Raw genomic sequence first — 12,388 nt, forward strand, 5'->3', positions numbered from 1 at the left:
CCTCTTACCATCCAGAGTCTCCCTCGTTCCAGGGGAACAATGACTCACATCACCTTATGGTTGTGCCTAGTTTTCCTCAACCAGATCAGCAAAGGGTTCTGTTAGTGTGAGTGTGGTCTCATGCTTTATTTACTGCACACTATTCAATCCCTGATCTGAAGACAGAATTATTAATTTTCTTCGGCACTTATCACAGTAGGGTCAAGTGGTTCTCAAACATCAATGCATTTATCTTCACAACACCACTCTGAGATAAGGTGATATTATTATTCCCATTTTACAGATGGATGAATGAGGCATAGAGATATTGATGTCAAAAGTGTCTGCAAATTTTGGGTGCTCAATTTGAGATGTCTATGGGCCAATGTTTCAAATAACTTTATTTAAACACAACTCTCATTGCACATGCAACCTTAATTCTGGAATTTCCTAACTTTTGAGTCCTTGACTTTGCAACTTTAATGTTCCTTTATTGTAGGTTTTTGTGTGTAATTTTCTAGGTGTTTTAAAAAAAGGAAACTGAAAAAATAGAAATTCCATCTTGTGGAATCATTTCAACTCCAACATGGTTCATCAGCATGGTTAGAATCTTTAAATCCGTAGCACAGATCTCTGCCACTTGAGGTAAATGGAGTAACTGCTAGCAGTAGTAGGTTGTCATCCTCTGTGTGGACCAGCACTAGAAGGAGATGAGGCATTCTTTTTGTCAGTTGGCTTCACAGGTATTTGCTGACAACAAGGGAATCTAGAGACTCAGGAATCCTGGATTATATTCCAGGCTCTCAAGGGAGTGGACTCTAGTGGTGTTAGAACCTGTTCTGCCCCTCTCCCTCACAAGCCAGGCCACGTCTATCCCAGCCATTCCCCCATATCCCAGTCCCAGTCTCCACTCCACCAAATCTTGGCTCCTTGTCTCAGACTCCCTGCCCACCCTAGCACCCCTCCCACTCAGTTCTATGTCCCAATCCTCCATACTCCCTGGTTCCATGTCCCTGTCCCCCACCCTGCCTTGGCTCCTCATCCTGGGCCTTCTTCCCTGGCAATTGGTCATGGCTCCTCAACCCCACATGCCCCCTCTTTGTTTCAGCCTTCCCACTCATGATACCTGATCCTCAACCCTCTGCATTCCAATCACAAAGCTTACTCCTGCTACTTCATGATACCTGAGGTTATGTCTACACTACAATGGTAAGTCGACCTACACTACGCAACTCCAGCGACGTGAATAACATCGTTGGAGTTGACGTACCTTAGGTCGAGTTACCACGGGGTCCACACCGCGGTGGGAGGAGGGGTTGACAGGAGAAAATCTCACGTCGACTTACCTTACTCTTCTTGTCAGGGGTAGCGTACAAGGGTCGACTGGAGAGCGACCTGCAGTCAATTTGGCGGGTCTTTACTAGACCCTCTAAATCGACCGCTGGTGGATCAATCTCATAGCTTCGATCACAGCTGTAGTGTAGACCTGCCCTGATTGTCAGCAGAGTGTAGCGAAACAGTCTCTCTGCTCTCAGTTCCTGTGTGTGGAGGAACTATTAGTGGCCTCGTGTAGCCAAGCACACCAATTTCAGGGAGAGGCCTGACAGGCCCCTACAGTCCTGAGCTGGAGCATGCCCAGTGCAGACAGAATCTTCAGGGAATTTAACTGCAAAACTATAAAAAGTCTATATTGAGCATGTGTGAACTGAAATGTTCAGAGGTTCATAATGTAGCCAAATTTGGGTGGATGTTGATAGGGGTAGGAGAAGGCATGAAACCAGGATGTGAAGCCTGCCAAATTTCAAGTCCAAAGCAAGGAGACACTAGACTTTCTCAACAAAACAGTTGTAAGATTTTTTTTTAACATGAACAAGACAACCATTTTCCTTTTAGCCTCATTCTGAGAAATAGCAGAACTATTTTTGCTGACTTTTCTTTCTTTCTTTTTTTTGTTTTTTGTTCAGCCTGAGGCAGACATCTGGCATGGGAAATTTCAGCCCAAATGGTTAAAGTTGGCAAAGTTATAATTAACTGAAAACAGGGTCTTATAATAGTGTTGGCCAAGCTTAACTATAGGTGTAGCTACCTGTACTGCCTATAATACCGATCTCACTTAATAAAAACTTAAAATTCTTTTTGATTAAGTGAAAAACAAAGCTGCTCTGCATATTATTTTAATCAACTCAGTAATAATTTGGTGATTAAACGTAGCAGAGTTCTTCTTAATTATAGTAATTACAGGCCAATTGTATGTATTAACCTTGGTTCTAAAATCTTGCTAAAAGTTTAGCCAAGCAATTGTTAAAAACCCATTTTTACTTTATCTCTTTTTATCAAATAGATTTAAGAAAAATGTTTGGCTCAGATAGTGTGACGAACCTGTTCAATTTCATTCCTACAGTAAGTCAGTGGGCTCATTACTGTGCGGGCAGCATCACTGTCTTTCAATGTCAAAAAGGCATTTGACCACCATGAGGAATGGAGCTACCTCATCCAAGCAATTAGTTGACTTAGTGAAGTGCCAAGGCTCATTAAAGGTACACGTCAATGAAATACAAAAGGCCATCTAAACACTACAGCTAATTACAAAACAGAATGAATGAGAGGATGTTCAGAAAAAATAAAAATAACAATTATCAGGTTGCTAGGAAATTGCCACATTAATAGTCTGACAATGCAGGGGAGGACTCAGGCAATAGATAAGTCATATGAATACGTGAGAAGAGAGAAAACTTCAAAACTTGCAAGAAAAATTGATCATTTTTTAAATTAACTAAATGGGCCAAATCCATCCCTAGTTAAGTGTTGACTAAGGAGGAACTTGATAATTGTCTTCAATTTGAACTAAGTAAACACCAAGCAATATGAAGAATTGTTTAAAGTTGTTCATGGAATAATGGGATGGAAATGTGGGGAAAATATCTTGACAGTAAAGATCAAATAGCTGCCGAACTCTCTCCTTGGAGAAGTGGTAGAAGTCCCAGTATTTGTAATCTTTAAAACTGGACTGGACAAAGTACTAGATAATACATTGCAGGGAACAATTCTGCCTTGTCCCAACTCTCTGTCTTATTTTTCTGTGATCAAAATCAGAACTAATTGTCAGTCTCAGACTCTCAGCAGAGAACCCGAGGACTGTCTAGACCATGGAAACTGAATTCCCCTCTCCTCAGAAGGGGGTGGGGATGTGCCTGGGGCATGGGTGAGGTGCTTTGGTGAGGAAGCTCAGTAGCTGTGCCCAGGCTGTACCTGTTTTGTGGAACAATAAAGGACTTCAGTTTCTAAGGCTGTCAATCTGAAACCTTTCACGAGAACCAAATTAATAAAAATGTCTTTAAAAAGTGAATAAAAAACATGTTATAAGTGCTAAGTAGCCAGCGATTGATAGTTTGGAGCCCAGGGATTGATGGTGGAGAGTGAGCAGGGGGTCTGTTTCTCACCTAGGTAATGATTATATGAGCCCCATAAGGACATAGTTAAATCAAATATTAAGAAGACTGCACTTAAGAAGGGGAAAATATGTCAATCACACTTTGCCTTTGACAAAAGGAAATTCCTTGAAACTGAGAATGGAGAGAGAGCGGGAGGGAAAGTGTCTCCTCATGTGGGTGGCCAGGAAATTGGAGGCCAGAAAAGTACGAGAGAGAAAGAAAGTGTAAGAGACAGGAGGAAAAAAATCCACCAGATTGAATTCTAATCCAAATGCTGTGAGGCGTTCACACCAGGCCTTGTGAGAATATTAACAAGGTTACAGAAGAGGGGCCTTTAGCCTCGGGAATTATTAGTGAATATGGAATTATATTTGCACAAACACAACCAGATGCAAGCAGCTAAATGTTCTGCAGATGTGAAAAGAGCTGGAGTGTGTTACATGAAGCTGCTGCCCATTTGGATTTTAACTCTCCTTCTTGGTGCCCTGCTGCATGTTACAAAAGGGCTACATTTCTCAAATGGCAATAGTACTGGAGGGATGGGGGTTTCTCTCTTGTCAATGCTGCATATATGGGTTCCGTTTTGGGATTGTTCTTTTGCAGAGCCCCCAACACCTCACAAGTGACATGATGCTGAAGAATCTGTCTTTACTTAATTCTTTTTCATTGTCTGTACTTTTCCTCAGACCCATTTTCTACTATTTTAATTTCTTGTTGAATTTTTCCATTTATTTTTTTCTATAATCTCTATGTCCTTCTCATTGTTCTATTATTGCTGTTGTTATTAGTATTATAGTCGCGCCTAAAGCCTCAATTGAGAATACAGCTCTATTGTTTTAGACTCTGTACAAACATGGTAAGAGGCATTCCCTGCCCTGACTCCATGAGGAGAAAAATCTAATGAGTCTTTAAACATCAGTTTAATCTAATTTGGGTCCACAAACACTAAAGTGCCTTAATCATAACTGTATGGTTTTCGAATGGTGTCATTCTAGGGCAGAATTAAGGATTTTGCTGAAGGAAAAAAATGTTCAGTTATGAAGAATAATGGGAAAAATTACTGTTAATCATAGAAAAATATGCAAGTGTAGCCTATCGACGAGAGTTCACTGAGTTTTAACTATATGGGAAGTTTGACAAGTCCGTGACAGGGCAGAATTAAAGTTGTTTGGCAGCCCTAACTGTGCATTTGTATACCTTAATATGTTAGGATTTCTTTTAACTTAACTTTAAATTTCCTGGATTTGTAATGCTTGGTTTCAAGATAATTACCTTAGATGTAGTTTACCCTAAATTACAGTTGATGTGAGCTCTCAGCCTAAACTTAATTTTGAAGTATATTTGTCTGGGAATATAGACTATGGAGGCATTGTTAGAAATTCCATAGTTAAGGCTGAGTTGAGTTCTGCACTTTAAGCAGGGGATTCAACCTCTTTGTAATGTATGAAAAAAATACATTGTCCTCCCCAAAATTGCAACACTTTACTTTTTAAGTATAGAATGAATTTTCTGAGAATTTGTAATGCATTAGTTAATTAGTTTAGGAATAAAAATTAATGAAAAATAGGTCCTTTAAGAAATATATCATCCACTGTCATATCTCATTTTTGCCTCTAATAATCTCAGTAGCAGAATAACAGACTCTTCAAACTTCCCACATAGTTAAAAATCACTGAAATCTTATGCATATACTACATTTCAGTATTGTTTTTGTTTAGAATCATTGTTCAGATCAGGGGTGGGCAAACTTTTTGGACTGAGGGCCACATCTGGGTAAAGAAATTGTATGGCGGGCCATGAATACTCATAAAATTGGGGTTGGGGCACAGGGGAGTGGCTTGTGGTGCAGGATTCGGGCAGTGCTTACCTCAAGTGGCTCCCGGAAACAGCGACATGTTCCCCCTCTGGCTGCTACGCGCTACCCCGTCTGCAGGTGCTACCCCGTCTGCAGGCGCCACCCCTGAAGCTCCCATTGGCTGTGGTTCCCGGCCAATGGGAGCTGCGGGGGAGGGGGCAGCTTGGGGTGTTGGCAGCATGCAGAGCGGAGCCCCCTGGTTGCTCCTATGCATAGGAGCCAGAGGGGGGCCATGCTGCTTCTTCTGGGTGTCACGTGGATTAAAATGGCTGGTGGTTTACCCACCCTGGTTTAGATCATTTTTCAAGTTTTTCTTCATAACTGAATTTTTTTTCCTTCAGCAGTGGTTGAAGGATAGAATGGCCTACTGCAAAGAATTCCATAAAGAATTGCCCTCTTTCAAATGGCTGCCATGTTCCATTGCTCTCAGTGGGACGGAAACCACAGTGGACCCCTGTTGGTGGCCATTTTGAGAAGGCGCACTATCTCTCTCATTGTTCTCAACGGGTCTGAATTTCTCTGACTCTTCACAATATAGTCACTCGCCATCTTCCCTGAGGGCAGCTGTCAGATTTCAGTTCCATTGAGAACAATGCGAGATGGTGGGCATTTTGAAAGGGAGCAATTCATGACAGATAAATTTTCAGTTATGAAAAAGAATGGCACATATGATTATTCATCCTAAATATATTTTCAAAAGCCACCCATTGCATCAGGTAGGCCATGAGAGATGGGGAAACTGGAATGTGTGTGTGTGCATGCAGGGGAATGTAAGAGGATACAGGAGGAAAGAAGAAACAGACATGTGGGTGCAGGGTCATGTAGACAGGTGCCAGAGGAAGAGGGAATTTGGAGTGTGTGTGCACAGGATAGGTTTGCCAGTTTTGGTAGGATGTATTCCTGGAGGTTTCATCACATGACATAATCTCTAATTAAAGATTAATCTTTAATTCTTGGAGGATTGGCAAACCTAGCACAGGGTAATGTAAGAAGGTGCAAGAAGCAGGGGAATTTTGTGTGCACACAAGGTAATGCTGGGAGGTGGAACAACAGGGGTAATCTGAGGGTTCTGAATAGTGGAACATAGGGAGGTGCAAGAGAGAAGTGGAATTTTTGCCAAGGATAATGCTGGGAGGTACAAGAGGCAGGAGAAATGTGGAGTATGGAAGGCAGGGCTCTGAAACAAAGCAGCCATAAATCCAGTTTATATGACCCATAAACTCTGGCTGTTTGTGCTGCTCCAGAGTGGGGTAAAGCAGCCAGAATGTACCAGTGAATCTGGTCGTAAAAGTTAAAATTAAAAAAACAGATTTAAGGCTGATACTACATATCTTCAAATCGTTAAAAATATCAAATGCAACATTCTCTTAGAGTTTCTTATTTAGTGTTCTTCTATTAAATTTTCATTTAAAAAAGAAAGGAAATTCCCAGACAATAACTATGTTAAAATGGTTTTAAAGGTTAGAATAGATTTCAGTATTTAAGGTAAAATCCATGTTGTAATTATATATCAAATAAACAAACAAACAAACAAAAAACCCAAACTCTTGTAATCTGAGGAACTTCACAGTTAAGTTTAAGATGAAAAGAAATCCAAGCATGTTAAGGTATGGAGATACACAAACTAGGGCACTGAAACAATCTTAAATCTGCCTTGTCACAGACTCTTCAAAATTTCTCATATAGTTAGAACTCAGTGAAATTTTATTCATAGGCTACATTTGAATATATATTTCTTTAGAATTAACGGTCATTTTCCCCCACAAGTCTTCATACCTAAAAGTTTCTTGATCTGTAAATACCTTAACTCTGCCCTGTAGGACAAAACCATATGATTTATGATTATGATTAAGGCATTTTAGTATTTGTAGTCCCAGATTAGATTAAATTCTTTTTTAAAACTCATTAGATTTTCTTCATTATTTTCTCCTCATAGTTTACTACAGGATTGAGTTAAGGTTATTTGGGTGTCCTAACTGTGCATTTCCTTACTTTAACAGGTTTGGACTTCTTTAAAATTTAATTTTAACTGAATTTCCTGGGACCTCAATACTTGGCTTTTAGATAATTACAATATACCTGTAATGTATTTTGTACATATAAAATCAACGAAGCATATATTAAATAGATTAAAAACTGACAGATTTCCAAAAATAATTGTGATTGGGGAGTCATCAGATAAGGGTGTTTTTATGGGTTTTCTTTACAGATCTGATCTTGCTCTAATGCTCTTGAATGTCTTTATCAACAATCTGGAAGAAAATTATTGCTGGTAGAGTTTGCAGATGACTAAGGTTGGTAGATTAGTAAATAATGTTGAGGACCAGACTGTTATACCAAGTGATCAGGATTGCTTGTTAAGAAAGACTCAGTCAAACAACATGTCTTTTAATACAAATAAATGCAAGGTCATACATCTAGGAACAAAGAATGTGGGTCATACTTACAGGATGGAACACTGTAACTTGGAAAGCAGTGACTGAAAATAATTTGGAGATCATGGTGAATAAGCAATTGAACATGATCTCCCATTGCTATATGGTGGCTAATGCTATACTTGGATGTATAAACAGAGGAATATTGAATAAGCAGGTTGCATTAAGTGAGACTGTTACTGGAATACTCTGCCCAGTCCTGGGGTCCCTGCTTCAAAAAGGATGTTGAAAAATTAGAAAATGTTCAGAAAAGAGCTACAAGAATTATTTAAGGTCTGAAAATCCTGATTTAGAGTGAGAGACATAAGAAAAATCTATGTATTTATCAAAGACAAGATAAAGAACTTACTTTATTATTTGGAGAGAAGATTTCTGAGAACAGAGGGCTCTTGCTGGGATGATTTAGTTGGCGTTGGTCCTGCTTTGAGCAGGGGGTTAGACTAGATGACCTCCTGAGGTCTCTTCCAATCCTAATCTTCTATGATTCTATGATTCCTTAGTCTATTGGACAATGGCTTAATAAGATACAATGGCTCGACATTGGAATGAGACTAGTTCAGACTGGAAACGAGGCACAATTTTTAACAGTGAGAATAACTGGAATAATTTGCCAAAGGGGTGGGGTTGGGAGGATTCTCTATCACTTGAAGTATTTAAATCAAGACTGAATATCTTTCTAAAAGATATCCTCTAGCTCAACCAGAAGTTATGGGCTTTAGCAGGAATCATTGGGTGAATTCTTTTCAGAGTAGCAGCCATGTTAGTCTGTATCCGCAAAAAGAACAGGAGTACTTGTGGCACCTTAGAGACTAATACATTTATTTGAGCATAAGCTTTCGTGGGCTACAGCTCACTTCATCGGATGCATGTAGTGGAAAATACAGTAGGAAGATATATATGTTTACAGAGAACATGAAACAATGGGTGTTACCATACACACTATAAGGAGAGTGATCAGTTAAGGTGAGCTTTTATCAGCAGGAGAGAAAAAGAACTGTTTGTAGTGGTAATGAAAATGGCCCATTTCCAGCAATTGACAAGGAGATATGAGGAACTGGGGGCGGGGGGAGGAATAAGCATAGTTTTACTTTGTGTAATGGCCCATCCACTCCCAGTCTTTATTCAAGCCTAATTTAATGGTGTCCAATTTGCAAATTAATTCCAATTCAGCAGTCTCTCGTTGGAGTCTGTTTTTGAAGTTTTTTTGTTGTAATATTGCAACTTTTAGGTCTGTAATTGAGTGGCCAGGGAGATTGAAGTGTTCTCCAACTGGTTTTTCAATGTTATAATTCTTGACGTCTGATTTGTGTTCATTTATTCTTTTACATAGAGACTGTCCAGTTTGGTGATCTGTGCTATATAGGGTGTCAGTCTAGAGGATCATAATGGTCACTTCTGGGCTAAAATCTATGACTACATGTTCACACATATATGGATGTATTTAATAACATCCTCAATATGTTTCATAGTAGGCTGAACATAGCCAAACCATGAGCATACACAGGATTTAAGATGTCCTCAGTTTAGGGAGCCAGACTAAAGGTTAAAATGGTTGTAAAATGTCCAATAGCTGGTGTGAGGGAAATATATGGGGAAGATAGGATGGGTGTTGGATACGTTGTTGGTGTGTATATGGTGAGATGTTGCTGTCTTGTCAATGAAGGATGAATCTGAGAATAGTCTATGATCACATTGATGGAAAATACTCCAGGGAGGACAGATGGCTGTGTGGTAAGGGCAGTGTACTGGGAGTAAAGAGATCTGGGTTGAATTCTTGGGCCCATCACAAACTCCTGTGTGACATTGAATAAATCACTTAATATCTCTGTGCCTCAATCTCACACCTGTAAAATGGGGATAATACTTCTCCACCTCCCAGGTGTGTTGTGAGAGTAAATTATTCATTCACGTTGGGGGGGGGGCTTCACCCAGGAGCGCTGGAACAATTTTTATAGTGGGGGTGCTGACTGCCATTGAACCAAACTGTAATAAACTCTGTATATGGTGGAACCCACCTCAAGCCAGGGGGTGCAGCAGGCCTCCCCCAGCACCCCCAATTCCAGCACCTATGGGTTCATCTAACTGCCTTAGAGATATTCTTCTCTTACGTTATAAATATATATTACAATCTTAGCACTATTTCAGCATATTTTTTGTTTGGGAATATCACTGTCAGTTTGGACGCTCTGGAGACAGGTTCCATAGATAAGAGGAACAGCAAAGGAGATAAGGTCTAGTAACTCTCTTCAGAGTAAAATGCTTCAACTCTACTCCATGAATAGTTATTTAAGCAGATGGTGCAGAGTATATTAATTTAATCCAAGAAAATAATATAGGGCCCATTGCAGATGTTTTGCACATATAGAAAAGAAATTGTCATTCCACATGACAGAACCTTCTCAGCACCCAAGAAGAGAATGATGACTGGGGATCATGTGGAGAAGATGATGTTTAAATGTCTGCTGTCAGAACTGTAATGATTTATTATAAAGCCTGCTTGATCTCGGTGGATCAGTGTGGGAAGGAGTCTGTGACTCTGGTGAAAACTATTTTGGATAATATTTGTAATTGTTAAGCTACATTGGTACCTGGAAGTTTTAAAAGGAAGAAGTGTGTGGGAGGGAGGGGGAGAGCAGTTGAGGTGACATCCCAGCCATTCAATTCCGGGTCATGTTCTTGTAAGACTGCTGTATAACATGAGGAAATACTGTATATATCTGCTTCCCCTCCCGATAGTTCTCTCTCATATACACACACTCTTCTTCCCTTCCCATCCCTCTCTTGTATTCTGGAAATGCATATAAAAGTAGGTATCAGATCAGCACTAAAACTTTTCTTCATGTTGTCTGATTTGGATATTGATGCATCCTTTTCTTTCAGCCTGGGGATTTCATGTCATTTTTAAGTGGATAGATATTTCCACTGTCCCCCTTATTACTAATTCATATTATCAACATCTAAATAGCAATACTGCTACAAACTGAATTTGGGAAGCAGGAGAAATGAAAATGTAAGTATTCATTATTATTTATGTGGCATCCAAAAATGTGCTAGGCACTTTGCAGACATGGAATAAGACATAGCCCTGCCCTGAATATGATTGGAGCTGTCTTCAGACATTCAGAGTGGACAAACTACTGGAAATAATAGCAGACTTCAGCTTTTTTATTTACCATAGTAAAGCAACCTGGTCTAGAAACTTCTTATTGCTGCAAACTAAAGGTGTGTGTCTGGGGAGGGAGAGCTTTTCCCCTTGATGTTCCAGGACGTGGAAACACAATCCTTTTTCAGACACAGATGTTTGCAATAGAAAACTTTCACCCTGCACTCCTCTGTTTTTAATCTACCCATGACAGGAAACACAGATTCAAAATGAATGTAAGAATAGAGTCACCACAATGGGTGATAATACAAAAGAACTTATAGGAAAGATCTCCTTCCCCCAAAATAGTAGAGAGAGAAAATTCCAGTAGATTTTAAGTGTATGTATTTCTGCTATGTTATCAATGCAATTGTTTTTCATGTACTTCAGAGAAAATAATCCTTACCAAACTGTGCCATATAGTACTGTGCAAATATCTCTGGTTTCTGTGCACAATACACATTTACTGTCTCTGTCAGATACTCAGCTCTTTTCAAACCACTAAGCTGCTTCATGTGAAAAGCTCTGAGCACAAAACAGAAATGTCAGTTGTTAAAGCTTCCTCTTCTTATGTGTGTAAAGTTTTTAATAGAACAGATATGATTATTTGATCCACTCCCTAGCTCCTCAGCCAGTCTCCAGCCCTGCTCTAACTCCTTAGGTCAGGCCTGCTCCCAAGCTCTGTACCCCCAAAGACATGCAAACTATTTCAACATATACCTCTCAAATACATATTCAAACATTCACATGTACAAAGATAATAGAAGTGTAGACTGGAAGGGACTTCAATAGGTCATCTAGTCCAGTCCCCTGCACTCAAGGTAAGACTAAGTAATAACTAGACTAGACCAGTTCTAACAGATGTTTGTCTAAACTGTTCTTAAAAACCTCCAATGATGGAGATTCCACAGCCTTCCTAGGCAATTTATTCCAGTGCTTAACTATCCTGACAGGAAGTTTTCCCTAATGTCTAACCTAAATCTCCCTTGCTGCAATTAAGCCCATTGCTTCTTGTCCTATCCTCAGAGGTTAAGGAGAACTATTTTTCACCCTCCTGCTTGTAACCACCTTTTATGTACTTGAAAACTGTTATCATGTCCCCCCTCAGTCTTCTCTTCTCCAGACCAAACAAACCCAATTTTTTCAAACTTCCCTCACAGGTCATGTTTTCTAGACCTTTAATCATTTTTTGTTGCTGTCCTCTGGACTTTCTCCAGTTTGTCCACATCTTTCCTGAAATGTGGCACCCAGAACTGGACACAATGCTCCAGCTGAGGCCATATCAGTGCGGAGCAGAGCGGAAGAATTACACTGGTCTACAATTTTTGAGAAGTCGTCTGCTTCAGAGATAAATTGTGCTATTTATTATGTATTTTGATGTGCTGAATTCAAATATGTCAATTAAAACAACTGATTGGCTACTGTTTCTCAGATATTTAAGTTTTTACATTTTCTGTCTATGTATATTGTGTAGATAGTAGAGTTTTAATCATAAATTCTAAACCTAGGTCTTTTCATGTGTTTATGGTTGCTTTACATGATAATA

This window comes from Terrapene carolina, unplaced genomic scaffold (genome assembly GCF_002925995.2).
Source record: "Terrapene carolina triunguis isolate 2854851 unplaced genomic scaffold, T_m_triunguis-2.0 Scaffold242, whole genome shotgun sequence".
Taxonomy (NCBI): domain Eukaryota; kingdom Metazoa; phylum Chordata; order Testudines; family Emydidae; genus Terrapene; species Terrapene triunguis.